At 42.5% G+C, this 27,605-nt stretch overlaps 1 protein-coding gene across 7 annotated transcripts in view; it reads left to right on the top strand.

The window, feature by feature from the left end:
* PIK3CB (phosphatidylinositol-4,5-bisphosphate 3-kinase catalytic subunit beta) overlaps positions 1-27,605 on the top strand; it is a 99,896-nt gene that overhangs the window by 16,397 nt on the left and 55,894 nt on the right. Inside the window, exon 1 of one of the 7 annotated variants that reach the window (XM_083506354.1) lies at positions 8,235-8,520. The exons of 2 other annotated variants lie outside the window; for them this stretch is intronic. The gene's annotated coding sequence lies outside the window, so the exon portion shown is untranslated. Of the gene's footprint in view, positions 1-8,234; positions 8,521-8,811; positions 9,149-27,605 lie in introns of those variants that run through there. 4 more of the 7 variants (XM_083506352.1, XM_083506357.1, XM_083506358.1 and 1 more) reach the window with 4 other exon arrangements.

Here is a 27,605-nt window from a genome sequence, read left to right as displayed (position 1 = left end):
GTCTGAAGAACATGTCCTTCGTGTGCAAAGAAGTTTGCATCTATATCCATTATTATGCTTCTCGTCAAAGATTTTTGGTGTGCAGCTGATAGAATGAAAGCAGATTAACAGCAGCCTACAGCTCCTCATATGAACATAAGACCATCCTGCCCATGCAGACCAGTTTCCTGCTCTAGCCATGTTTCTATGGGAAGGCTGTGAGCAGGGCCCGGGTGCAAGAGCACTCCCTATACCTGCAATTGCTACCAACTGATACTCAGAGACATACTGCCTTGAATAATGAGGTAGGACATAAGAAGAAGAAGAAGAGTTTGGATTTGATATCCTGCCTTTCACTCCCTTTAAGGAGTCTCAAAGCGGCTAACATTCTCCTTTCCCTTCCTCCCCCACAACAAACACTCTGTGAGGAGAGTGGGGCTGAGAGACTTCAAAGAAGTGTGACTAGCCCAAGGTCACCCAGCAGCTGCATGTGGAGGAGCGGGGAATTGAACCCGGTTCCCCAGATTACGTGACTACCGCTCTTAACCACTACACCACACTGGCTCCCATCATGCAGAGTTGTCACTGATAGTCATATCCTCCATTGGTTTGTCTAACCCTCTTTTGAAACAAGCCAACCTAGTGGTCACTGCTACATATTCCATAGTTTAACTATGTACTGTGTGAAGCCAAAGTGGGTTTTTTGGCTTCCTAAATCTTCCAACCTTCAGCTTCAGCGGAGTGTTCCAGTTCTAGTATTATAAGAGGGAAGGGGGGGGGGAATCTTTCTCCACACCATGCAGAATGTTATACACCTCTGTCATTCCTTATTCTCCATTTTCTAAACTAAAAAGCCCCAAATGTTATAACCTTTCCTTATAAGGGAGATCCTTGAATTCCTTGGTTCAGGCACCTCCCCTTTTGGTTGTCCTTTCTGAACCTTTTCTTGCTCTACAATATCCTTTTTGAGAGGATGCAACCACAACTGTACACAATATTCCAACTGTACAAATCCACAGATTTGTGATGGCCTCATATGCCTCCAGACCATTCCTGGAACCAAATGCATACATTATATGCAATTTGGTCACTGTTGGTGTAGAAAGTTTCATGAGCTTTGGAATTACCATGTCTATTGCAATGGGATGATATGCCATCTTAACCTATTGGCAACCATATTGAAAAATGAACTCTACTATTAAAAAAAGTGAGGTGTAAATGTATGCACCCCCCCCCCGAGCAGGAATCCTCCTCCTGCTTTTCTCCTCTAAGCAGGAAGGAACCCACCCAAAGGAAATTTATTTTTCTCAGTGGTGACCTGCAGTCTTTGGGCCAAGCTACACATGCCCCTGAACACATAACTAGCAATTGCTGCTGCCCTAAATTAAAATGAAATATAAATAATTGCAGACTCCATTCCTTCCTCCAAATTTTCATTGGGGCTGTGGTGCGTAGGAAAGGGTTGTCTCCAACCACCCTTCCCTGTGCCTTTTTAAAAGCATAGTTGGTCATTGCTGAAGATATCATTAGCATCACCTTTGGCCTTCAGTGTTCCATTCTTCAAGTTTTCCCTGGAGGAAAGGCAAAGACCAAAGCATGTGTAAGATGAGGGAGCTTCCACCAAGGCATAGGGTAAGCAAATTTTGCTTCCTTCCTTCTTTCTGACCAAAACAGATGAATGAGAGGAGGAGCTCTGCTCTTGCTGACACAGCCAGCCTCTCTCTGGCTTCCTGCCCACTTGCAGGAGCAGGCTGGGAAGCCACAGAGAATAGATCTTTCTAATGCAAGTTTCAGAGAATTGCCTGTTAGTGAGCTCTAGCTTCCCCTTCTTACAAATCAAATTTCCAGAGTTCCCATGCAAAAACTGTTGCTGTCGAGTTGTTTTAGCAGCACCATCCAGTGCATGCTTACTCAGAAGTAAGTTGAATGGTGATAAGATGCAAAAGTAGAGTGGGAGCAGGGTATCGGTTTGTTTTTGTTTTATTATGTATTTTGTGTTCTCATTTTGAATTTTTCTGTTGGGATTCGCCCTGGGTCTTCAGAGGAAGGGCAGTATACAAATGTAATACCTTCAGCAGCAAAGTGCTTTTTTAAGAGCTCATGGTCCTTCTGAAGAATCAGTGAAAAAATATCTGACCCCATTAAGGATCAACTAGGGAGCACATGCTATCTCTGATTAAAGATGGACAAATCTGTCAAATTTCAACTTCTTATTCAAATCTTCAGTTCAACACATTTCCACACCACATTACATTTGTAAAATAAAAGCCCTCATAAAATTCCAGCAGAATTTATTGTGCATTTTACCTGTAATTTTGCCCATTAAAACCCCCCACAAAACTTACTTGAGGTACCGGGAATTGAACAGTCTGAGAAATCTCTTCACCCCATGAGCCATTTCCATCATGAATCCTAGGAGGCACTCAACAACACAGTGACACAGCAAGTCATGTCTTCAACCATGATTGTATGTAATAGCACCTGGCTACTATGATTAAGCCACCTGACAGAGGCCAATTAAGCACTTCACGTTTTCTACTACAGTTTCCAATCAGAACATGAAAAGGATTCCTTGAGTCAAGCGTACAAGCTACACCCGAGTTCTATTTTAAGGAACGTGAACTTTCAGTGGTTTTGTTAGTACAATTCTACATGGAATGGAACTGGAAAGGAACATCACTGGAAGAGGATTTCTTGCCTCCCCACCCCAAAACCCAAGACAGCTTCCTGCACCATGTTGGTTTTCATACAAGGCTTTGGTTAGGACTAGAGGCAGAGTGCACTTCTTATTCTCTGCACCTTCCTATTCATAGTGCAGAGAACCAAGTTAACATGGTCTTATCTAATATACTGTTATTTGGAGTCCCTTCCCCAGAGATTTATATTGCACAGAGCAGTTTCTTCTGTGTTTATGGTGTCTTGGTCGGGTATTAGTTATCAATGGAAAGAACCAAGGAGTTTATTTTGGTCTTGAAAAGCTCAATAAGAAACAGAGCACCTGGCATAGTGAGTGGACCAGCCCTGAATTCAGCACACAAAAGTTGGAATAATGCAAGGAACAAGTTAAACCTGAGATCCAAATTCCATTCATCAGCCTATATGTAGCAGAGGGAAAGCAAGTCTTTAAAATAGTGTTTGAGTTGCAGCACCCATTTTCCAGCTTAATTTTTGTCAGGTCAGCATGTGACATGAACTGAATGGGCTTAGAATCCAGCCCAAGTCCCCCCTCTCTGGCCCCATCACCACAATGCACCCCAGAGCACCCCTTTTTCAGGGTTTATGCCAGTTTAAGATTCACCAGGATTGGGCTCAGCAAGGATCAGGAAGATACATTGGCGTATCTCTGGCTGAGCCAACCATGAGACAGTTAAGCCACTGTAGAGCTCAGCTGGAGACCTGATGGATCCCTTTCATCTTGCTGTAGGATTGCTGGCTTAATCGACTTTGCTAAATCAATTGTACTAACACCTGTTAGTACAGGAAACCATTGTCTTCATTCAGACTCAGATTAATAGTATCAAACTACCTGATGTGTTGCAATTCAGCAATTTAATGCTGGAGCCTCGAGTTGGATTATTATTTATAAATACTATTTATAAATAGTAACACAAAGCTATGCTCACTTAGGGAACAAAGTAATCATCTGTTTCTACTCAAGTCAATTTAAAAACACACATAAAGAAATAAAAAATTACTTCACTATAGCAGGAAATTGGCAGTCTTCCTTTATTTGGCTGCTGGTGATTTAAAAATAGACATTGATTGTTGTTGTTAAAGGTTTTGTGCTGCAACTGGCAATTGCCTTAGGATTGTTTTTGTTTTAAAAAATCCCAATTCATTTAAGGTTCAGGATTTACTGAAGAACTAATAGGCTTTTCTAAGGAAAAGTAGTTTTCACAATAAATCTTCCTTTGGATTGCCAATGGCCAATTGCGCCAATGTTGCTATTTAAACAATGCTTCCTTTTAAAATTTATATCCTGACCTTTTGGTGCTTGTGCACATCATAGTGGCTGGCAACACTTAAAACCATCCATAAAAATGCAATACAATTCCAGATCAGCTACAATACAGCAATGACAGACTCAAGCACAGTAAATTAAAACAAAACCACTGGATTAAAAAACAAGTATCCCATAAAAGGAGCAAAACCCACCCCCACCCCAATAATAGGAAGGTTTTCGTCCTACGGCACTGCCCTATAATATTCCACAAAACCTTTGTTCTAAATAACATTGTATGTTCTTAATCATTTTAAAACAATGTTTATTATTATTTGATAGCTATTCCACCTTTCCTGCAAGGAGCTCAGAGTGGCATACAAGGTTTCCTCCCTCCACGTTTTTTATCCTCACGAGAATCCATTGAGGTAGGTAAGCTTAAGAGGCAGTGATTGGCTCAAGTTTTGTTTCCACTGCATTGTGCTTACTACTTTGTGGTTTGCCACCCTGGGTTGATTAGAGAAGGAGGAAGGAGGGAGGAAAGGAGTGGGGTGGGGTGGATAGAAAATTAATAAATAAATAACAATAATGTAATAGTAGCAACAACAATTAATAAAATTGTGTCATACTGAGCCTCCTATTCCATAGTTCCAGATATGTGGTTATAGAAACCATCTCATTTATGTAGCACCCTATTTAATATCCCCCTTTCCATTGAAGTCCTCAAACTTCCTTATGATGACAACAGACACGTTCAAAATGACAGAAAACCCAGCCCAGCTGGAGTTTGATGTTGTCCCTGTCTGCCTCTCTTGCTCTCCTGCTCTTTCTCAAAGAACAATTGGTAGTAGCTGCCACTGCTGTAGTATGGAAGGGGGCTGGGACAGAAGGAACTTGATGTCATGTTCGTAGGCTTCCCTTCCCAGGGGTAGTTGGTGTTAAGATGATCCTGTAGAGAGGAAAGGGATAGTCCAACTGGAGTGTCCATTTGGTGCAGATGAGTCCCAAGATCAGTTGCACAACCAAGTTTTCTGGGAGTGGAAATGTTCTCCTACTAGTTCCTGAATATTGTTGTTTCTGAAGCTAGGTTTGTGCCCATTTATACAGACTTGTCTGTATTATCTATTACAAGCATGTCCAACTCCCGAGAGACTGTGAGCTACTCCCAGTATAAAAAAACCTGGCATTGATCTACCCATTGTCATTGGAGGATCTACGGGTAAATTGCGATCTACTGGTTGGACATCCCTGATCTAGTAAAAACATTCTGTGTAGGACAACTCTTAACATTCGTCCTCAGTCTGCAGTATTTCTCCTTTTGAGGCAGTGTACATTCTCTTAAAACACAATGCAAAGTTCCCGTTAGGTCGCTGCTTGAAAATGGCATTAAATCTCTTTCTCAAAATTCAGCATGGCTCTGGGCCCAGCCTTTCCAGGAAAGTCTGAGAGGGGTACACCAACATGCTTCACATTTTCCGTTACGTAGTAACGGGAAAGGAGAGAAACACAGAGAGGAAGAACCAACAAGAAAATGTATCAGGCTTTGAAAAAGTCTTACAAACAAAACTGATGTAGTTGACCAGTTAATTGGCATCATCTCAAAACTTGTTTTTACTTGTACTGTATGTAAATTTAATAAATTGCTAAAACAGATGATTCACTAAGAATTCCTTAACTGGGACAGCCCTAAATTAAAACTGAAAGATTACTTTGTTTGCCTTAATTAAGAGTGTAGTCCTATGATGATGATGATGATGATGATGATTAATTGAATTTATATACAGCCCTATACCTGGGGATCTCAGGGTAGTTCACAGTCCTATCTTTGCCAATTGATGTTGGAGGGGTTAGAATGATGCAAAGATGCTTCTTCATGGGCCTCAACCAGCGCAGTGATGGAGGCCCTACCTGCTGCAGGTGGCCAGAAAGCAACCACTAGCAGTAGCAAACAGAAAACACTAGCAGCCTGCTGGATTACAAGCCCTGCACAATCACTTAAGAAGCCAGTTGAAAGAGTAATGTCAGAGAAGAAAGAACTGCATCACTGCCACTATCCACCCACTTCCTCTACTTGGGGCTGGGATGCGGTGGGGCATCTCCTGTCCCCCACTTGGGATTCCTCCACAGGTAGTTCTTTGAATTGCATGCAGAGTGTTTTTCTCTCCTTCAGCACTGGATAACTACAGCAATCACTGAGTCTATTAGATCATCGCTATATCTACTTCTACTATATATTTTGAAAAGTTGTCCATCTGTTCTCTATGCAGTTGGACACTTCTTGAGATACCACCAAATTTGGCATGGTGGTTCCTGAGATTGAGGACCAGGTCTTTGATTTTCAGACACCACTTTGGAGGAGAAGAACATGGTACAAACCCCAAAGCAAATGTTACAGAGAAGAAGGCTGTGTCAGTGACCAGATAGAAATACAGTATATGGGATATCCCAGGCCTTCAAGAGTCACAGGATTGGAGGCAGAAGGTGAGCTGCCATTGAGTCTATGGAAGCACTGGCTCCTAAAGGTGCAGTTCCAGTCAGCTGCCAGAAGTCCAAAGTGCCTGCCTGAAGAACAAAGCTCCTTGGAAGTAAGGGGCTACTCTGTATGACTCTATTTCTCATAAGCAGCCCAAATTCCTTGGGCAATCCAGATGGCCTGAATCTGGGCAGGACTCTGAAGGTTCACAAGAAAAGCATAGAAAAGGGCCACACCTTTTGCAAGCTGAAAATGGTTTACTTACAAACTCTCAAAAGGTCAGAGTCATGTACTTTTTCATACAGCATTAAGACAAAGTTGCACAGCTGTAAAGTGGTGAAAGTTTGTAACTTAGTGGAGTAGGAAGAGGCTTTACATGTGAGCTTCTCAGGTGGAGGGGTGGGGAAACAAAGGCTTGATTCCCTAGTCCCTCCAAAAGTGAGATAAACCTGACAGGACAGCTTACTCTGTGGTCTTAACTGTTTCATGCATTGATTAGTCTTAAGCATATTGATTATATGAGGTTGGTTATCCTACAAAATCCTGGAATTTGGAAGAAGGCACAAGAATCTTTGTTAAAAGTTACTGATCCAATCTTAAGTACATGTAGTAGACAGCAAGCCCCCAATGAACATTTACTTCTGAGTAAAACATATTTGTGCTGTATGTACTGTTTTGATAGCTGTGCTGATATCTGCCTCTGCTTCAGTTGAGATTAACCACCACCTCTTAGCTTTGTTCCCACAGCTTGAGGCTTATCAGTTCCTGATTAAACATGCATTAAAACTGTGCGGGTGGGAGTGGTAGGGATGGAATTTACTCTTTATTTAGAAACTGTGTAACCCACATTTTAACTCAAAGTTCTCATGGTGGAGAACAGCATGTAAAACACTTTGTGATCTAATACAGCAATAAATCCATCAAATGGAGAACATAATAAAAAACAGTATAATAATTTTAAAAAACCATGAGCAGAACGAGTAAAGCAGCAGCCAATAAGGCTACAGTTTTTAAAATAAATAAATCTATCCAATGAAGTATATCATCAGAAATGTACAGGTGGGTCACCCGTTCGAAAGAGGGCAGAATCTCAAGGTTGCCCAGCAAGCAGTAACCAAGAATACCCTGCAAGCAATGACAGCCACCGGACTGGAAATTTTGCCGCTGAGTTTGAGTGCGGCATCGTGGTTGAAGACTGCAGTCCAGTGCAAACGTCCTTAGTCACAAGACCCAGTGACCAAAGGCGGGATGTACTCCGAGCAGAAATGCGGGGAATCCGACTGCGCGGGCGTTAATTTAACCAAGACCGGAGTTGCCTCCCCAACCCAATTGGGTGCTCCTGCGCTCGGGTCCTGCTTGCGGGCTTCCGCCGGCATCTGATCGAGCACTCTGAGGACAGGATGCTCGACTAGATGGGCCACCGGGCTGGTCCAGCAGGCTCTTCTGATCTTGCCCACCGCACACGAACCCCTTCCCTTCTCCACCCTCTCTCCCCTCCATGGAACAACCCGAAAGCTAAGCGATCCCTCCTGTCCAGGACGCGTCCACCCCCGGCAAAGGGTCTCCGGAGTCGTCTCCCGGGCTAACCTGCGCCGCGCGCAACCGACTCCGCATTGCCAGGGAGGCACGTACTGTTTGCGGCGGCTCGTACCAACCGAAGGGAGATTCCAACCACCTCCCTTTGGCCAAAGCCGGAGGAGGAAAGCGAAAGCACTCCTGCGGGGCCCTGGGCGTTTTTTAATTGGCCCTTCTGCCACGAGCTCCCAGGAGATTGGCGGAACGAATTGGGAGGGCGGAGGAGCAGGAGGAGAAGAGGGAGGGAAGCTGTTGCCTAGGTGATGCGCTCGCCCTCCCCCTTCCCGCGCGCCGGGGAGGGAGAGTGCGCGCGCCCGGCCGCCTTTCGCCAGACAGGCACACTCGCCGCAAGGGGGCTGGCGCCGGAGCGACCTGGGCCCCGGAAGGTACCGTACAAGCAGGAGTTGCCGGTGTCAGGGGCAGGCCAGGGAAAGCCGCCGCCGCGTTGGCTACGAAGAACAGCGGCCAGAGGAGGAAGAAAGAGCCTGTGGCGGCTGAGGGAAAGCAGGAGCTGCTGTGGCTGCCACTGCCGCCGCCGCCCTTGCTCGTCCAGGTGAGTGTGTGAAACGCGGGTTGCGCTTGGCTTCTGAGGGGGAAACCACTGGCGTTACCTGGGCTGGTGAGGTAAGGAGAGAGAGAGAGAGCAAGGGTCGGAGGGGGAACTTGCGGGCTGCCGGGCTTCCCTGCCCCGCCACCCGAGCGCGAGGGGATGTGAGAAGGGGTGGGTGGGTGGGTGGTTGGAATCGCCGTGTCTGCTGACGCAGCGAGTCGCCGGGCTGTGGGAGCTCTTGGTGGGGAATGTGGCGCGGAAGCCGCTGGAAATCGGATGTTTGAAGCAGCCCCTGATTGCGGCGGCGCCTGCGCGCGAGCGCGTCCCCAGCTCCGGTCGAAACCTTCCCCGCGCGGACTTTTACGACCCGGGCGTGTTTATTTAGCAGTCAAGTCCCGCCGGCTTCTGTGTGGGGCTTCTTCCTCCTTCTTGACTCTGCTGATCCGGGATTGTAGCCTGACATGGATTCTGGGGCCGTTGTCCCCAGCCGAGACCTGTTTTCTTCTCTCTTACCCGCCCCCCGCCCCTCTCCCTCCGGGAACAGCTCACTCTGGTGTGGGACATGGCAGTGTGTTGTTGTTGCTGTTGTTGTTGTTCCTGTTGGTGTTTCATCGTAGTAAAGGCGGCAAAGGTATTTCTCTTCGTTTTCTCCCTTTCGGTTGCAACACCGACTTGCTCAACAGGCAGCGGAGTCCGCCGTCTGCTTCTGCCTTCCTTTTAGCGGTCATGTGAAATTTAGTCACTTCTCGCTCTTTTTATCGGCCGGGATGAGTGAAGGCTTCAGACAGAGGGGCTGGGGACGCCTCCGAAAGGGAACGATAAGCGCTCGAGCTGTGAATGTTTAAACTTAAGATGTTATCCCTCACTTGTATCTCTCCTTTTCTGCATGCAAGGCTAATCTTGCTTGACTTCATACTGCGAGGCACAGCTCCTCCCATTTTACAGTTTAGCGACTGAGTAAGAATTGATTTTTGAAAACAAGTTTCTATTTTACATTTGGGGTTCTTGTATTTAAATACAGCTTTTGTTTTGTTGTGCATAAACTTCTAGAGTGCCTTTGATTGCTCTGGCAAAAATCTATTTCCCTCCAGTCCCGTTTCAAGTTCTTTTTTCTATTTCTGTCTCTCTCATTCAGCAGCTCCTTGCTGTTGTTTTAAAACATGTTCAAATGTTGCATAAGAATTTCCAGAACCTCACTAGTCTTGAGAATGGAGTTAAATGGGCATTCCTAGTGTTCCACTGTTAAAGATTTAACACTTTCTGGGAGCATTGCTTTGCTGAACTGTACAACATACTTAATTCCTTAATTCTCTTGTTGACTGACACTAGAGATCTTTCTTCACACTGGATCCGTATTTCTAAGCAAAGTTGATCTGTTTCAAGCACTTAAATGAGGAAGGGGAAGTTGCTTGGGTCAGTTGTGTTCTCTGTTTCCAAATCCTCCTGCGAGCTCATTATGAGACTTCTCTTAGCAAGATCACAACTTCATTTCTGACAGCTTTAATGCACAGTCACTGACTTTGGTATCCTATAGGGCTGGAGCTCACCTGAGTGCCTGTAATGCATGCTGTGTTAATATTAGTGTTGTCTTTCGTTACTGCTTGTAGGTGCACATAGCTGCTCAAGAGTGCAATCCTAACTCACGCCCCTTGCAGGAGGGGCTACATGGAGAGGCAGAGCCAAAGCCCTGATGCTCATGGTGCTTCCAGCAGGATGCGTGGGATGCACTGGTGGAGGAAGAGGAGTGCGGGGGGGGGGCGACACTGCCCCTGGCAATGCAATCCCCAGGGTGCCATAGCGGCTGCCCCACCCCTGCAGGCTGCACACCCCACCCCCAGGACGTGCACCAGCCCTGCCCCCGCCTGCTCTCCACCCCCAGTGTCAGAGCATGAAGCTCCACCACTGGTGGGATGGCAGAATAATTGGGCCTGATCTGTAGCCAATGTTGCTGCATGATGACTGTGAGACCAGCTTGGGATCCAGCACAGTCTTGGGCCTCCCCTCTCCTTGAACACTCTGTGTTGAGGATTTCTGCTGGTGGGGAACTGACCATTGTGCCTTCTGCATTTCTAGTGGGCATAAAGGGGAGGTTGGTGCTGACAAAGTGACGTTTGTGTCACTCTGTTGTGAGACTGGCTGAGCCAAGGGGAGATACACTTCTGCCTGCTGTCAAGAAAGGTTGTGTCAGTACAGTGGTACCTTGGTTCTCATACTTAATCCGTTCCAGAAGTCCGTTCCAAAACCAAAGTGTTCCAAAACCAAGGCGCACTTTCTCATCGAAAGTAATACAAAACGGATTAATCCATCCCAGACTTTTAAAAACAACCCCTAAAACAGCCATTTAACATGAATTTTCCTGTCTAACAAGGCCATTAATCCATAAAATGAAAGCAATAAACAATGTACTGCAGTCACACAATCAATCAGTAGCTGAACTGGGTTCCACACAGTCACAAAAACAAAACAAAAAGAGCCACAAAAATGTAAAATAAATAGCAAAAACAGACAGACCTCAGTGTAACACTCAAAACAGAAATGTGGCACTCAAAATGGAAGTGTGGCACTCAAAACGGAAGCAATAACACTCAAAATGGAACACGTTCAGCTTCCGAAAAAAGTTTGTAAACTGGAATACTTACTTTTGAGTTTGCAGTGTTTGGGTTCCAATTTGTTTGAGAACCAAAGTACTACTGTATTCTGAAATGTTGGCCTGAAAGACAAAGCATTAACAAAGATAAATAAATAATCATAATAACTTATTTCTAAACCATTTAGTTTTTGAAATGTCTAAGTGTTGCACAAATCAACATAAAAACACAAAAGCATTACAGTAAAAGCTGAGGTTAAAATACCACACAGAAATCCAGTGGTGGTGGTGGGAAATCCAGTGATGTGGGGAAGCCTGCAGAAAAAGATGTCTGCAATACATCTGAAACAAACAGTGGATGTGATGCTTCATCTTTAACAGAGGGGGGAGGGCATTTCAAAGTTAGAGTCAATAGCAGAAAATGCTGGTTTCTTGGTCATATTCTGTAGCATGTGATGCCACAAGAAATTGTATCAGCTGCTAGTCTTACAGGGACAGATAACCTGCTTCTGAGCTATTCAGAGCTTTTTATATGTTAATAATCTGCTACCTTGAACATGGCCTGTTAACTAATCTACAGTCAGTGTGTTTCCCTCAGTGCAGCATAATACATGCGTGTCCACCACTCAAAACCAGTCTGATGGGAAGCCTGTGTAGAGCACTTTCTGTTGTTTAAGCATGAGGTTGCCAACTTTGTTTTCTTTTTATAATATACTTCTGTGTGATGTGTGGTTGAATGTACACATTGTAGCTCACTGCCTGAAATTCAGTAAGGAATACTAATTTTCCAGGGCAACTGCTGGAAATAATAGGTTGTTTTGGGGGAGGGGGTACTGCTCATGTTTCAGTTGATGAAGAAACACTTCCTATGAACTGATTAGGAGAGAAGAGTTTTCATTTCAGGGGTTAATGGAGACTAACTGGTATAAATTGTACCAGCAAATGCCAACTGTGGAGGGCTTCTGACTTGTGGTTTGGAAGGTCAGTTACCTGATTGCATAAACTGATCTTGGACTGCTTTGGGAGGAAGGTCAAGGTACAAATTTAATAAATACATAAATAAATTATAAAGAATAATCGCAGTCCCATCGAGCTTTAGACCTGCACAGTCTCTCCTCTCATGTGGCAGCATGTGACAGCCATTACTTCCAATTTCTATTAAACTTGACATGTTCTTCAGTCAGCTAAACCTGATCATGGAATATCACTAACTATTGTCACTATCAAAACAAATCAGCTTCAAACCATGATTTCTGATGCTGGCTTGTTTAAACCAGCTGTAGTTAGTGGCCATGTTCACACAATCAAATTGAGGCTTAAACCACAGAGCCTAGGACTTGCTGATCAGAAGGTTGGCGGTTCGAATCCCCACTACGGGGGTGAGCTCCCATTGCTCGGTCCCTGCTCCTGCCAACCTAGCAGTTTGAAAGCACATCAAAAGTCCAAGTAGATAAATAGGTACCGCTCTGGCGGGAAGGTAAACGGCGTTTCCGTGTGCTACTCTGGTTCGCCAGAAGCGGCTTAGTCATGCTGGCCACATGACCCGGAAGCTGTACGCCGGCTCCCTCGGCCAATAAAGCAAGATGAGCACCGCAACCCCAGAGTCGGTCACGACTGGACCTAATGGTCAGGGGTCCCTTTACCTTTACTTTAAGCTGAGGTCCAGATGAGCTTAATGTACCTGTGCATGGCTTCATGTATTGTCTAATTGGTGAAACCATGGTTAATGGCTTCCAGATGAGTCAGGATCTGGAAGTCAACTTTAAACCTTGGCATTCGTTATATTCTGGCAACTCAGAAAAAATAGGAAGCAATGGCTAGTTGTGGGTTTTGGAAATCTTTTGTGACGTATGTATGGTGAACAAGCAGGAGCAAAAAGGCTGTATGTAGGTGCGCAAAGCATATGCATGGTTGTTTGATGCAAATGTGAACAATGCTCAACGGTTTGAATGAAACAACAAGCTGATTTTAAAGGAAACTGAAATTAAATGTGGAAGTGCTCCTTGATGCATGGGGAGGGAAACAGGGAGCATGTAAGGCCAAGGGCTTGGTGCAGCTCACTCATGTAGCAGTACGTCAGGGGTGAGGAAATGCTTTCACCCAGCTGGCCAGATATATATCTCTCCTGCCCTCGCAAGCCAGCTTTGACAGGTGGGTGTGGCCACCCACCAGTCAATCATCTGACATCATACCTCTAAAAGTGATACCTCTCAAAGCACAGCGCTTCCTAAACACTTGACATCCAGCTGTGTAAGGGTGTGTGGTGCTTGGAAAGCGCTGAGCACAGGAATTACAAAGTGCACAGTACTTCCCTGATGCCTGTCATTCAGCTGCTCATTGGATGCTTGGGAAGCGATATGAAAGGGACTTTGCAGGCATTGTCCCTTTTGGCCAAGCCCCATCTTTACCTGCCCCATATCCAGCATCATATATGATGGCAGGTGTAGGGCAGGTGGGTGTGGCTTGGCCAAAATGACCTGGAAGGCCAAGTATGGCCTGAGGTTCTCAACCCCTGCACTAAGCCATGGTTTAATGCTGCGTCTGAACACAGCCACACAGTTGCTTGGGAATCCCATCTCTCACAGCAGCCAGATCTCTGTAGGATGAAGTCTGGTAGTTGGGAAATTTCATGCTTGGAAACATCAGGACACTTGTAAGCTGTAGGAAACATCCCATTTGAAGATTCCACAGGGTTAAGGTAGGTTGTTGCAGAAAAACCAACAGAGAGATTTTGAAATGACTTACAAATGGGCTTCCCTGGGCCAGAACTCATTTTCTGAGATGCATGAAGCATAGATTGGTTGAGACAGATACTCTGTTTATGAGTGTCAGCAATAATAAAAGAAGCAGTTTTGGTGTGGGACGGAAACAGGGAGAGAGACAGAGAGCTGAAGGCTGGAAGCAACTTCAGGTGCAAGGTGTCTCTCTGGAAATCTGATAAGCACAGACCGAAGAAGGCAGGTGTTATTACGAAGTGATTGGTCCATTAATGCAAGAGGGAGGTGTGTCCTATTACTATGCAGAAGCAGTTGAATATGAAACACCTCATAGGAACAGATTATTATTACTATTTATTAAATTTATATGCCGTCCTATACCCGCAGGTCTCAGGGCGGTTACAACATAAGATCAGATAAAAGTTGGCTTTAAGAATTACAGCTAAGCATTAATTATCACCATTTCTTTATCCTGTTTCTTTAATGGGGGAAGGCTAGAGATATTGATTTGGAACTCATACTTTAAAATCTGACTTTAATCTGTGGCACTGACCTGACAACAACGTGCAGAAGCTTTTGAAAATCTTCTGATCCCCCATATTTTGAAGAATTACACGAAGAAAATGAAATGGAGTTTGAATTGGTTACTGGCGGGGGGAGGGGCATCACCCAGTTAACCATGTCCCCTGTTTTATTACCATATTACCAACACATTATAAGATTGCTGCCTGATTATTGTAGGTGGACCATCACTTAAGCATCTTTCATCAGATCCCATACTGTGATCAGGTTTTGCTTCACAGTCTGGGATCTGACTTGTTTAAAGCATTTTTATCCCACTCTTCAGCCGAAAAGCTCTCGAAAGTGGATCACAAATCAAGGAAAGGAAGAAAAAAAATCCTCCATGGATATATTTATTTACAGAGCAATCTTAACTCCCACTAAAAACCTGATGGGGTAGTTTGATGGGGTGGGGAGGTTTTGTGATTCCCCCCACCCCCATGATAGCTCCATCATCATTGTCATCTGTTTGTATTCTATTTTCCTACAAAATTGTGCCCAAAGGGGCTCAAAACATATCAGCCTAAGATGTCTGAGGATTGACCCCTTGAGGGTTCCATGCCGTTAAGACTGTATTTCATAATGGCCCAGGATGACTGGTAGGTTCCCACTTTTTGTGTGCTAATCTTCTGAGATTGATGTGGAATGAGAAAATGATCAGAGTTTAGAAAAGGGATGCATGTAATGAAACAAAAAAGTTTTGGTATGACAGGGAAAAAACAAAGTAGAGAGCTGGAAAGTAAGCTGGTTCTTAGACACACCTTGAAATGCAGTTGCCACCTGAGAGAGCCATTGTGAGGTAGGAGATCTGATGCCTTGTGTGTGTGCCATGTGTTTCTGCTTATGTTCTGTTGTATATTTGTAAATACACCAACTTTGCAGCAATTGGTTTAAGTCTCCAGTTTCCAAAGGAAAGCAAGCCTTGGTAGCACTGCCTCTAGAATTTCTCAGCTCCTGGAGAAGTGTGGAGTCCCATAACAATATATTAGATAGCAACCTGATAACCTGCTCTCAAAGTTAAAATGCATGTGCATTGATCTCTAGCAAGGTAAAACAATGTAATGATCTGGAAATCCAATATGGATGATTGAAATGATCCTAAGGGAGCAATACTAAGTATGAGAAGTCATAATAAATCATGCCAAATTCAGATTCGGTTCAGGAGCAGGGCTAATGCTGACAGAGCCAGCGTAAGGCTGGCATAGGGAAAACAAACCTTTTAAAAACAGAGTTTGAATTACACCACCCATTTTGCCAGCTTAATTTATGCCGGGTTACAAGGTCACATGAGCATGCTGAATGGGTTTAGGATCCAGCCTAAGTCTCCTTCCTTTCTGTTACACACACCCCCCCCCGTCCCTTTTCAGGGCTTAAACCAGCTTGAGATATTAATGGAAGGCAATTCTGTTGAAATGAGTTGGACTAACACTTGAGTAAACTTTGTGTTTTATTTGGATCGGTCTATATCCAGAGGTTCCAAGCAGACTACAATGCATTTGTCAATGCCTAAATTTTACTAGTGTTTCAAAATGCCACGCCTCATCATAATTTCCACCCTTTCTCATTTATTATTGCTCCATCTTGGATAGCTATAGAAGAGCCCCGTTCACAAATGGACCCTTCCACATTCCAGAGCTGGGCTGTAGTTCAGTGGTATAGATGGTCCCTACGTTTCCTAAGTTTAGTTCCTAGCATCTCCAGGGCGGGTTCCGAAAGACTTTGTTCTTGGAGAGACAATTCTTCAGGTAGGCCTAGGAGAGATATTCCTGCCCGAAGCCCTGGAAAGTCACTGCCACTCTGTGTGGATGATGCCGAGCTTCATGGACCAGTGTTCTGATTTGGTATAAGGCAGCTTCCTATGTTCCTGATGTCATTTAAATTTGGGGTGTTGGTTAACCCTGTCTTCTGTGTTGTTTGAGTCTGTGCATATCCCTGTAGTAATGTAAGCAGGTCTGAAGAAACTGGTTGAATGGTTCCTTGTTCTACCTGCTTTCCATATATTAGGCCAGTAACTCAAAAAAAGAGAGAATCATTACTAATGGGGCAATGGACTTATATTTCCTTCGGTATGTGACTGTTCTTAATATTTCAATGAGATTTCTATTGTTTTTTCATCTGAAATCAAGGTAGACAGTCCCTTCAGATGTTGTAGATTACAATTTACATCAGCCCTAGCTTGCAGCTTGAATGGTTGGGGATGATGGGAGTTGTAGTCTGCAGTGTCTGGATGGCACCATGTTGGCTACCCCTGCCTTATACATCACAAATTACCTGCTAAACGTGTGGTGTGTTATGAGAGTGGGAAATGGAAGAACTACTTCTCTATTATAGAGACACAGAGAGAGGTTGCTTGGGTGGGCTGCTGTTTTCAGCTTCTGCAATTTGTAAAATTTAAAATTCATGCTCTGATTAAACTTCCATGAATTCCTTTATAATAATAATCCAACTGCACCTTTCTCAAAGCTTGTCTCATTCTGAGCAAAGTATAGAATCATGGACTGCATGAAAGATGTAGCTTATTTTTCGCAGCAATCCTTAGAAGGTCAAGGTTGCCCTCTGGGAAGGAACAGTCTCATTTCTCTGCTCTCAACTGCACTGGTGCTAAATTAATGTTTAGCAACAGCAGTAACTTCAGCTAGAGGTGTGATAAAGTATATTGCTTTAAAGCCATTAAATGTGATTTCTAAAAAATTCTTCAGGTAGTGAGTGAGCTGTTGGCAGTGGACAAAAGAGTATTGCACAGCTATTAGAGGTTTTATTTGTGTGATCTTTCCCCTGCCTGGGTGAATTTATATTGGTTCAGGTGTGCATATAATGACTTTTGTCTGCAAACTTGCATTGTTCAACAGGATGCATTTGCTCTGGAGTTCCTGGTTCCATTCACCATTGTAATAGAACCTAGCATGGCAAATATAGTTGATGGAAGTGAAACAATCTGAACTATAGCATATGATCCTAGACAAGTAAGACACTGGTAGCTCCTTTTCTGGAAACTCTAATTTGGACAGGTTCTTAGTGGCATTGGACAGGTTCTTAGAAAGCAGTATTAATCTGACTTTTTTAATAAGTTTTAGTCTGACTATGAAAAAAAGAAACTATTTCTGTGCTGTCAGAGAGAGAGAGGTCCTAATCAATCGAAGGAAAATCTACAACACATGTACAAGATGTTCCACAGCCCAGTTAAATATGAATGCTTGGATTGATTATTTTGTGTACCCTGCTTGCCATTGCTAGTAAATCTGGTCAGAGGGATCTTGACCAAGACCTTTCTTGATGAGCAAAATGTGTAGGTAAGTTCATATAGGGAAAAATCAGAATCTTCTGTTTCAGAAGATTCAGGCCCCAAGCATAATTAAACATGATTAATTAATTAAACATAATTAAACATGAAAACTTTGAATGGGCCCAGAAACAGCTTGGGAGCCATTGAAATATATGTTGGTGTTAGGTGATCTGACATGTGGGCTCCTGTCAGCAGTATGGCTCTGTTTTGTACCACCTGACTTTTTTGGCACATATCAAAGGCAGCCCCGGGCAAAACTGAACTGGATGTCACCAAGGCAGATGCAACAGTGGCAAGATTGGTTTTCTCCAGAAACAGATGCAGACTCAGGTTGCGCAAAAGCACCTTTTGCCTTGGTCATAGCAGCAAACTGGTTCTCCAGAAGCGCTCCCTGTTTTGAAGCAAGTTCCAGTGTATTCAGTGTATGTTTTTGGATACAAGAAGGTACCTCTCCTATTAGGCCTGTGGTAGGATTAGTTCCTTAAGAATTGGTCAAGCTGACAAAAACAACATTGGCTTGTTAGCCATTTACACTGACACTCTTTATTTGCGAAGTCAAAGCATTACTGGCTTATAGTTTGTGTAACAAAAATATTTAAGGTTGGTTGTAGCTGGCATTGGCAACTTTGGATACTAAAAAACCCAACGGATTGATAAAGAATGTCATTGCTTTTTTTATGTGTGATTATTTCTATGCAAGTGTTGCCTTTTGCTCTGCAACAAATGAATGTTTGGTACAGATGGATACAGATGAGTGTCTGATACAAATTTGCACTGAGAAAGTGTCATTCAAAAATTCCCAGGTCTTTTATGATGCTTCTCACAGACCTTGGACACTAAATTCTATCCTTAGTCTCCTTTATTACTTGAGTGCTTAAGCCTAGGTCATGCATGCAGTCCACCTGTGATCTGACCATCAGAGCTAACTGAGGACAATGAGAGGAGGTTGAGACACCCCTCCAGCTGTTTTGTGACAAAGTGCAATTTTGAAAATCCATTACCTACAGGACAGACTATTATAATTGAGTGCTCCTGGCTTGGTGCAATTCACTGAAGCTTTTTCAGAGCCTTGCGATGAACAATAAGACTTGAAATGAACAGTTTCTGACCTCAGGCAGATAGCATTTGCTGTTTGCTTATGCAGGCGACAGTATTTACATAGTCTCCTGCATACTGTACTGGTTGCATTAGTAGTCAGGAAGAGTCTAACATGTAAGAAGCTGCAATTGTGAGTGCCTTTGCATTAATTGTTTGAACTGATACATTCTTTATTCTGTTTTCCCCATCTTCTCTATGACTCCTCCGAAAATAAAATCTTATTTATAGCTTGGGTCCTCCCACATAATTACCAACAATATTTTGGATGTTCTATAGTCACTTCAGTGAAAGTACACTAGCTGTTCAGTGACTCACAATACCCCGCTCCCCCAATGATAGTAACCAAAAACAAACAAACATTGGAGCTGTTTTATAGATACTAGTGGTGATGTACAGGAAATTCATTATATTCAGGCTCAAGCTTTGATCCTAAAAAACAAATAAACCCCAAAAATCCAGTTTGTGGATCTGACTGATACTGGTAGCCTCAGTTCAAGTCCAAGCACCTCTTTTGAATCACATCTATCAAAGGTAATATTTGAAAAATATTAAAATGTGAATGACCTGGGATTCCTGGGCATTTTTAGGTACAGACTCTAGTATGAACTGATTTTGAATCTTTAAGTTTAGATGTCTTTCTTCGTCATATGTGGACCATAGTGATGTAGGGAACTGGATACAATTATTATTAAATGTCAGTTTTTATAAAGATGGGCAGCTTGCATTCCAAACATCATCAAAAAGGGTGCAGAAGTAAGGGTTTCAGAGGAGTACAGTGGTACCTTGGGTTAAGTACTTAATTCTTTCCGGAGGTCCGTACTTAACCTGAAACTGTTCTTAACCTGAAGCACCACTTTAGCTAATGGGGCCTCCTGCTGCCGCTGCACCACCGGAGCACAATTTCTGTTCTCATCCTGAAGCAAAGTTCTTAACCTGAAGCACTATTTCTGGGTTAGCGGAGTCTGTAACCTAAAGCGTATGTAACCTGAAGCGTATGTAACCCGAGGTACCACTGTATGTGCAAATATAGTTGCATATACTCAAGCTTTGTTTCAGTTGGGAGTAAGGACTAGAGGATTTGGCAAAAGATTTCACAAAAGAGGCAGGTAGTTTTGAGGACATATTTGAAGAGAAGTAGCAAGTTGTCTTTTGGGACAAGGTTCAAGCTATATGAGGTGGGACAGGACATGATGTCCATTTAATGGAAAATGTCTGAATGGTTGAGTACATATGGAGGAACAAAGAACCTAGGTTAGGGATGGAATAGTGTTATGAGTTCAGCCATCTTGATTACTGTAAATAAAATACTACAAATAAGGAATTTTAGCCTAGTACAAGGTTAACTATATAGCAACATCTGTAGGAGGTGTGAACAGTTGCCAAGATAGACAAGTGAGATGTTTTAGCTACAGACATTTGCAAGTGACTACTATTCACTCTAAATTAATGTAACAGGGAAAGGATGTGCTCCATTGTCCTAGAAGTATTGCATTGATGTGCACAATAGAAGAGATGGTAGAGTGCAAGCACGGTGCTTGTTTTGGGTCTGATAAACTGAGTTCATTAACTCATAAATCATACCATCTGAGTTAGGCCAGTATAGGATCTGTGGCAATTAAGAAGCATGTAACCTTGGGATTATTGCCGTATGACATGGGATTTGTAGAATGTAAGGTATATTTACACTCTGGGAAGTCTGACCTGGAATTCCAAAACCATTGCCCTCCCATTAGCCCCAACAAACAAGATTGGTGCTCAGAAGTGTTGCGAGTTGTAATCTAAAACATCTGGGGGGCACTGAGTTGGAGAAACAAAGTTCTAGGTGGCTGATATCTATATTTTTTGTGAAATTTTCACATCAAAATATAGAATGCTGTAGCATGAAAATACTTGAAGCATCTTGGATGGACATCAAGTTTAAATATTGCAGTTTTCAATAAGTATGCCGCAGATGTTGAAGTACTTCACTCATTAGAGATGGACTGAACTTTATTGTTCAAGCAGAATTCTGCTGCTATTAAAACCTTGGTAGCAGCACTCATGTTTATTGAGTTACCATGGGTGACCAGGTGGCAGGACCTTTGAATGCCTCTCCCTTATCAGACAGGTCCAAGGATTGAATATCAGGAGCTCCTTCAGGTCAGTTTTCATTGTCAGTTTCCCTATTTGTATAAATATCTCCTTGTTCTGAGTTACTTGTACAGACAGAGTAGTTAGCTGCTTAATCTTCATGAGTAGCAATTCTTCTTTTAACTTTTCCAGCTCATAAGATGCCAGTTCCCTATTGTGTGCATGGGAGTGTTTGTTTTGATACTACCAGGCTATCACTGCTCATTACATAGCACTGTGGTAAATTAGGCTGAACCGGTTGTTCTTCTGGGTGGCAGAGGAAGTACTTCTATAGAAGTTAGTCAGGTGTTACTGAATGTCAAATGCAAAGGCTTCACTCAGGTCCACTTTCCAGCCGCCACAGGAGCTAGCACCTCAGTTGGAGCTGGATCCTTAGTCAGGGTTGGTGGGGGGGGGGTGGACAGGATGGAAGCCACTCATTCCACCCTCTCCAGGAAAACAGGGTATCCCACTAAAGGGATCCTAGGGAAGGTACTTTTGTTCAGTGTCCAGAGAGGGAATTAGGGCCATAGCACTCCTCCAATGCTGCAATCCTGAGGGGTTGCACGTATTTGAGGATGTATGTCATAGGGCAATCCTCATCCTAACAACAATCAGCCGGCAGTCAGGCTGGGTGATTCTGTATACACCCAATGACTATCCCGAAGCCTTACATCTGTGATCAATAAATTTGTGGCCTGTTTTGATCCATGATCAGTGACCTGTGGTTACTTCTCCTCAGGGCTTTTCCCCCAGCAGGAACTCACTGGAACTCCATTTCAGCACCTCTCAGGTGGGTGCTATTCCCATTATAAGAGAACAAGGGAGGGTATCACTGTTGAGTTCTGGCACCTCTTTTTCTAGAAAAATAGCACTGCTTCTACTACCCACACTTAGCTTCTGGGGCAGCAGTCTCATGGTACCTGGGTATGCAAATAGGTCCTCAGAAGTTAATAATATCCCCACCCCTACGATAAATCATAGTTCGCTGCCTACCAACCCATATGAGAATTTAAAAAACAGTTGGGGTCAGGGGGTTTGTTCATTTGTTTCACTTTGTTTATGTCCCAGAAATGAACAAAAAAAGAGAAAAGAGAGAGATTTTCAAGCTATAGGCTTGACAAGAAGATTTTCCTTTATCAAACATGAAGGGTTTGATATGAAACTGAAACTCATGAAAACTTTGCTGAGTGTTACATGTGGTTTCTTTAATGTGGTTTCTTTAAAATGAAGCTTACACAGATTAATGAGGTTTGATTAGCGCATTTCAAATGCATTCTCTCTACCTGTTTATATTTTAAACTCCACGTGTAGAAACGTGGGTTTAAACAACATAACTGAACAACAAATTTATGAATTCTAGTTTTTAGTTTTTATTTTAATGTAACCACAACCTCCTATTTGGGTAAGGGCTTGTTAGAATGCAGGTCAGACTTGTTTCTACTACTTGGGCTCAGCCCCTAAATACATGATGTAATGTGATTTCTGAACTGATAAATTGCTGTTTCTGAACTGATAAATTGCTGAACTGATAAATTGAATTGTATCTTATTATCACTGAGGAATGGTAATCTCTTGCAGGCAGGCATTTTGGATGCAACTATTTAGGATGGGCTCTGCCTACTGCTAATTTAAATCATGGTCGTGGATTTTTGTATAAGCTTGATTTATAACCTGTAGCCAGTTGTAAATGTGTTTCTTTTTCACTGTTGTTGTTTGCTGTCTTCTTTATTTCACCAGAAAGATGGCCTGTAAATAAATACACAAGAAGGTCTTACATAGATCTAAAGGAATCTCTTTCCAAAGGCAGAATTCAAAATTGGATTTCTATTATTCTTTATCACAATTTTCTTAAATTATGGAGAAAAGATACAATGGCACAGCTCTTCATTAAACAATGTTAATCAGTCTGGTGCCTTGCAGATGTTTTGGATTCAAGTCACATTAGCCCTAGCCAGGACTTGATTGGTGGAGGCTGTTGTAAAGCAAAGCAGCAATTCTGGTACGTGAATACATGCTTAAGGCTGTGGTCCTGCCATGCTTTTATGGGAGCAAGTCCTTCTGGGGGTGGGACTTGCTTCTTAGTTAAATAGGCGTAGTCTTGCACTGCAAATTGGGGCTGAACTGAGCATGCTTTGGCTTTTTTTTTTAAAGTGGGTTTAGACTTACATTGGTGTCAGGGAGTGTGAGACACCGCCTGGTCACCTAGGGCAATTTGTAGTCATCAGTGGCGATGAGGACGCATTACAAGCCTGGCTTTCAGATCACTAGTCTCTAAAGTACTGTAGTGTGTATATGTGTTGTTCCTGCTGCAACCCAGCAGGGAGAAACAGGAACTTTTAATAGACAGAAATTTCTTATACCTTGAGAACTGATACAGCATGGAAAGTCCCAGGAAAAACCAGCTTTTAACCAAAATACAGAGTTATGATACAATTATTACACAAGTTTTATGAAATACCACTCTGTGTCTGAAAGCACAGATGGAATTCCTGTGTTTCTGAAGCTAGCTTTAAGAAAACATATCACTCTAGCATTCCTACATATATTTAAATACCAAATTGAATAAAAATGTGGTTTTTTGTACACTATTTTTGCCCAAGAGCACATTTTTTGCTGTATGCCCTAAAAGCGTGTTCACTGCATTACAAAACAATTTAATGAACTGATCTCTGTGCAAAGTTGTGTACTTCTTCTTCTTTAAATAAAGCAAGATAGAAGAGGGGAACTGCATAGTTGAAAGTGCAGCCACCCTAATCCTAGAGATGTGATGGCAAATGCAGTGAAGGTACAAAAATGTATTCTAACTCGTGTTTAAAATATTAAGGAGTTAACATAGAGATAAAAAAAGACTTTTAAAATGTTCTTAAAAGAAGGAAGGGACAGTAAGGAATAATGTTCCAAGACAATGTCCTGGGCATGGTAGGAAACAAGAGAAAAATGGTGGATGTCTGATGGAACAAGAGATTTTGCACCTAATAAGAAGAAAGGGAATCAGTCAAGTGAAGAGCCCAGCCTTCCAATACAATGGTAAATCAAAGAGGAGCTGTAAGAATAGGTTAAGGTACTGTCAGATTGAAAAATTAGTTTAATCTGAATACAAAAATGAAGCCGTGACACAAGTCAGTCAAAAAGAGTAGATGGAAGTAACATAATAAGAATGAGTCACTAGTCTCTTGTGTGTTACCTTTAAGCCCAGAAAAGTGGGAGAAGATGATATTTGGACAACATTTGATATTCGTTCGGTTTAAAGGAATTTATTGGTACCTGGAGCTTCACCCATACCCCTTTATATCGAAGTCCTGCCTTTCTCTTTGTGATGTTCCACAAAGGTTAAAATCTGAAACAGCTTTCTTAGAAATAAGAGTGAATAAAATCCCTTCCTCAGTGTAATTACTTGCTTTGTGCTCATTATATTTCACAATACTGTTTCAGCACCATGCAAGAGTATAGAGTAAATTTATTTGACATCTGCTATTCAGCTTTCTGGTAAGTACCTGAGTAAGCACTCTTTATATTCCCTGGTAAGTTCACTCTGTATGTTCATTTCCTTTCCAATCAAAAGTATAGTAAAGGAGAAAGTTCCAGTTCAGAAGTTGTATGCACTCATGAAACAACATCATGATCCTAACTGGAAACATAAAAGAACATCACAGTGATATGTGTTGCTTGAAGAAGAAGAAAAGCCATGGTTTGCTTTACTAGGAATGGGATAAGAATTCAGAACAAGGGTCATGTGCACATCACTTCTCTAATTGTTCCAAGCTGAATTGGAGGTAGACACTGCCCACCTCAGATAGATCCTCTGCCCTGATTCTGCTGGCACTCCTCATCCCTTCCAGCAGCCCTATGCTGCAAATAGATGGAGATGTCAGTTGATTTGCATAGTGGGCTACTTTGAAAGGCAGCTTGTGGCAGAACTGTTCCTGAGGGAGACATTTTACCCCACAAGTGGAGAATTTAGGTGCGTGAGGGTCCCACATGGGGTATTAGGAGAAGACAGCTAGCACAGGGATAGGCTCCCTCTTCCATTGCTGGGGTTTTTCTTTTCCTAATGATGAAAGAAGAGGAATTTTAATCTTTTCACCTACAGCTTAATTTGTCCCTGTTAGTTTTTACCCACAATAGCTTGTATATACATCTTTTTGACTGTGAGGCTTCAGCAGAGCTTCCTCGCCTATTTGTGTACATTGTGAGTGGATTCAGAAGATTACTTAACGAGATGTACATATGACCTCATGGTAAATTGGTTATATTTATCATCCTTTGAAGGAATAGGTAGAATTCGCCATGTATCAGGTATAGATGCACGGTAAGCCACTTAGATCTTGCTATGGAAATTCTTGCCTTTATCAACCCACATTACGTTTCAGGTGCAGGTTACAATAATTTAAATGTGGTGTTTGCTTCTCGGTAGACTGCTTTGGGCTTCTACTTCTCTTCTACTTCTTTATCCTATCACCGGTTATACTCATAAGCACAACAGTCTCCCTCCTCACATCTGCTTGGGAGGCAGATCTTGTTCTATATCTGCTGAAAGGGATGAAGGTGCTATTGTGGCTGTTGCTCTCCTGCACTGGTGCACAAGCCTTTAAGTGAATGCAACTTAAGGCCACACCCACACCATACATTTAAAGCACTATTACTGTGTATACCAGGGGTGGCCAACTCCCAAGAGACTGTGATCTATTCACAGAATTAAAAACTGCCAGTGATCAGGTCACTGTTGTTGAGCTTTTTTTAGGCAGGAGGAAAGCCCCAATTTTGAAGATTCAAGCCTAAGCTCAAGGGGAACCACCATTCATCAACAGACCGCTGGCAAACAAACATCCTCACTAAGTAAACTCTGTCTTACGTTCTGCAGGTTGTGCAACAATGGGGGGCGGAGCCAGGGGCGGGACCGGATTCTCTTTTGCCAACGCCAAGAAAAGGGACCCAGTGATCGACTGAGATCTACAAAAACCTCCCGGGGATCTACCAGTAGATTGTGATCGACCTGTTGGACATCCCTGCTGTATACTGTATCTCTTTAACAACCATGGTTTCTCCCACAAGAATCCTGGCAACTCTAGCTTGTTAAGGCTACTAACCGAAAGTTGTTATGAGACCTCTATTGGTCTTGCAGAGCTCTAATTCCCATGGTCCTGGGAAGAGGGATTGCTTGTTAAACCACTCTGGGAATTGTAGCTTTGAGGGGAACAAGGGACTCCTATCAACTCTCAGTAACCTTAACAAACTACAGTTCCCAGGATTCTTTGGGAGAAAGCCGTGAATGTTAACATGGTATAATAATGCTTTAAATATATGGTGTGGATGTGGCCTTAACTGATCAGCGATTTGAGGAGATTGATAGCAAGATTGATAGGGCAATATTTGTGACTCTCCAAGTCTGTCTGTTACTTATTTAAATGCAAACTAAAATAGTGCAGGAAATAAATAGGGAACTAGGGAAAACTGTTGCCCACAAACGATTTCAAAATGTTAACAGAAATGTAGCAGTGAATTAAGGCTCTCTGAAAGATCTCACAGAGAACAGAAAATAGAAGTTTCATTCTGAAAATGTTATTAGAATTTGTAATCTTTGCAAAACTGCAGGTGAAGACAGTAAATTGATTCTGGTTATGGGGGGTGGGGGTAATTTTGAATTATTTCTGGATAAACTGTAGAGTTCTTTTTATCTGTAGTGATGCATGTTTGTATCTCTCTTTGTGTGTGTTGCATATACAGTAATCAGTAAAGAAATGCTAAAGGTGGTTAAAACAAAACCAGTGATGTGTCTTGACTATATAATGTAGTAAAATATCTTATCCGTTGATTAATGCAACTCTTTCCACTGTACAGTTGGTATGTGTATTGCAGCCAGAAAGCTAGGTATTCCTTTCTTTTTTTGAATATAAAATAATTACTCATATGTTGACGAAAACATTCTTGGCATATGTGAAATAGTTGTGTCTGAGTGCCCCCATTTTAAATGGCATTTCATTTTCCCTACTCTTGTGAAATGTTTATGGTTGTTTACTGAAATAATCCCTTCATATTCTAATTATATGATCTCATTGGCTGGTAAGGAAATACATTTCTTGGAACACGGAAAAAGAAACAGTTGCAGCTAAAAAGCTTGAGTTTCAGACCCTTATCTTTCCTAGAGTTCTTTTTTTTTTTTAGTTGTTATGTAAGCCTCATGGAAATTGGTGGAGTTTGTGCTGAGAACTAGAATTTCAGCCCTTAATGCTTAGTCCCTCATCTCCTGCTGGCTCTTTCAGATTTATTTTCAGTTTAACTTCCAGGATGGTTTTGTAAGGTAGAGAAGAGACTGCAGTGCTTTCTTCTTTGGCAAGGAGAAGCTAACTGTGAATTCATCCGCTGTGTTGGATTGCAGCAGAACCTATTTGTGAAAGCTTTGCTGCACTAGTCTAAAAGGGTTTTTATGGACTGGAAGCTTTTCATCCCTGTGAAAGGTAATGCAAAATAATACGAGTTCTTGCTAGATTTTAGCAATGTTTATATTTTACCCTGTAATACAAGTGTAATATTAATAGCATGCTACTGTGTTCCATGATATGATATGTTTACTTATATAGGATCTTCTCTCTCTTTTTCTTTTGGGAAAGAATGTAGGAAATTGACAACTGATTTTACCATAGGTGTATGTTTCCTCTTTCGTACTTGAGATTTTTTGACTTGCTGGAGTGTTCTGTGTTAACTGGATTATTGAGACAGATTTGAGTGTTTG

Source organism: Podarcis liolepis (genome assembly GCF_965112155.1).
Source record: "Podarcis liolepis genome assembly, chromosome: 5".
NCBI classification, from domain to species: domain Eukaryota; kingdom Metazoa; phylum Chordata; class Lepidosauria; order Squamata; family Lacertidae; genus Podarcis; species Podarcis liolepis.
The sequence above is the reverse complement of the archived record's forward strand: the minus strand, read 5'-3'. Positions and strand labels throughout refer to the sequence as shown.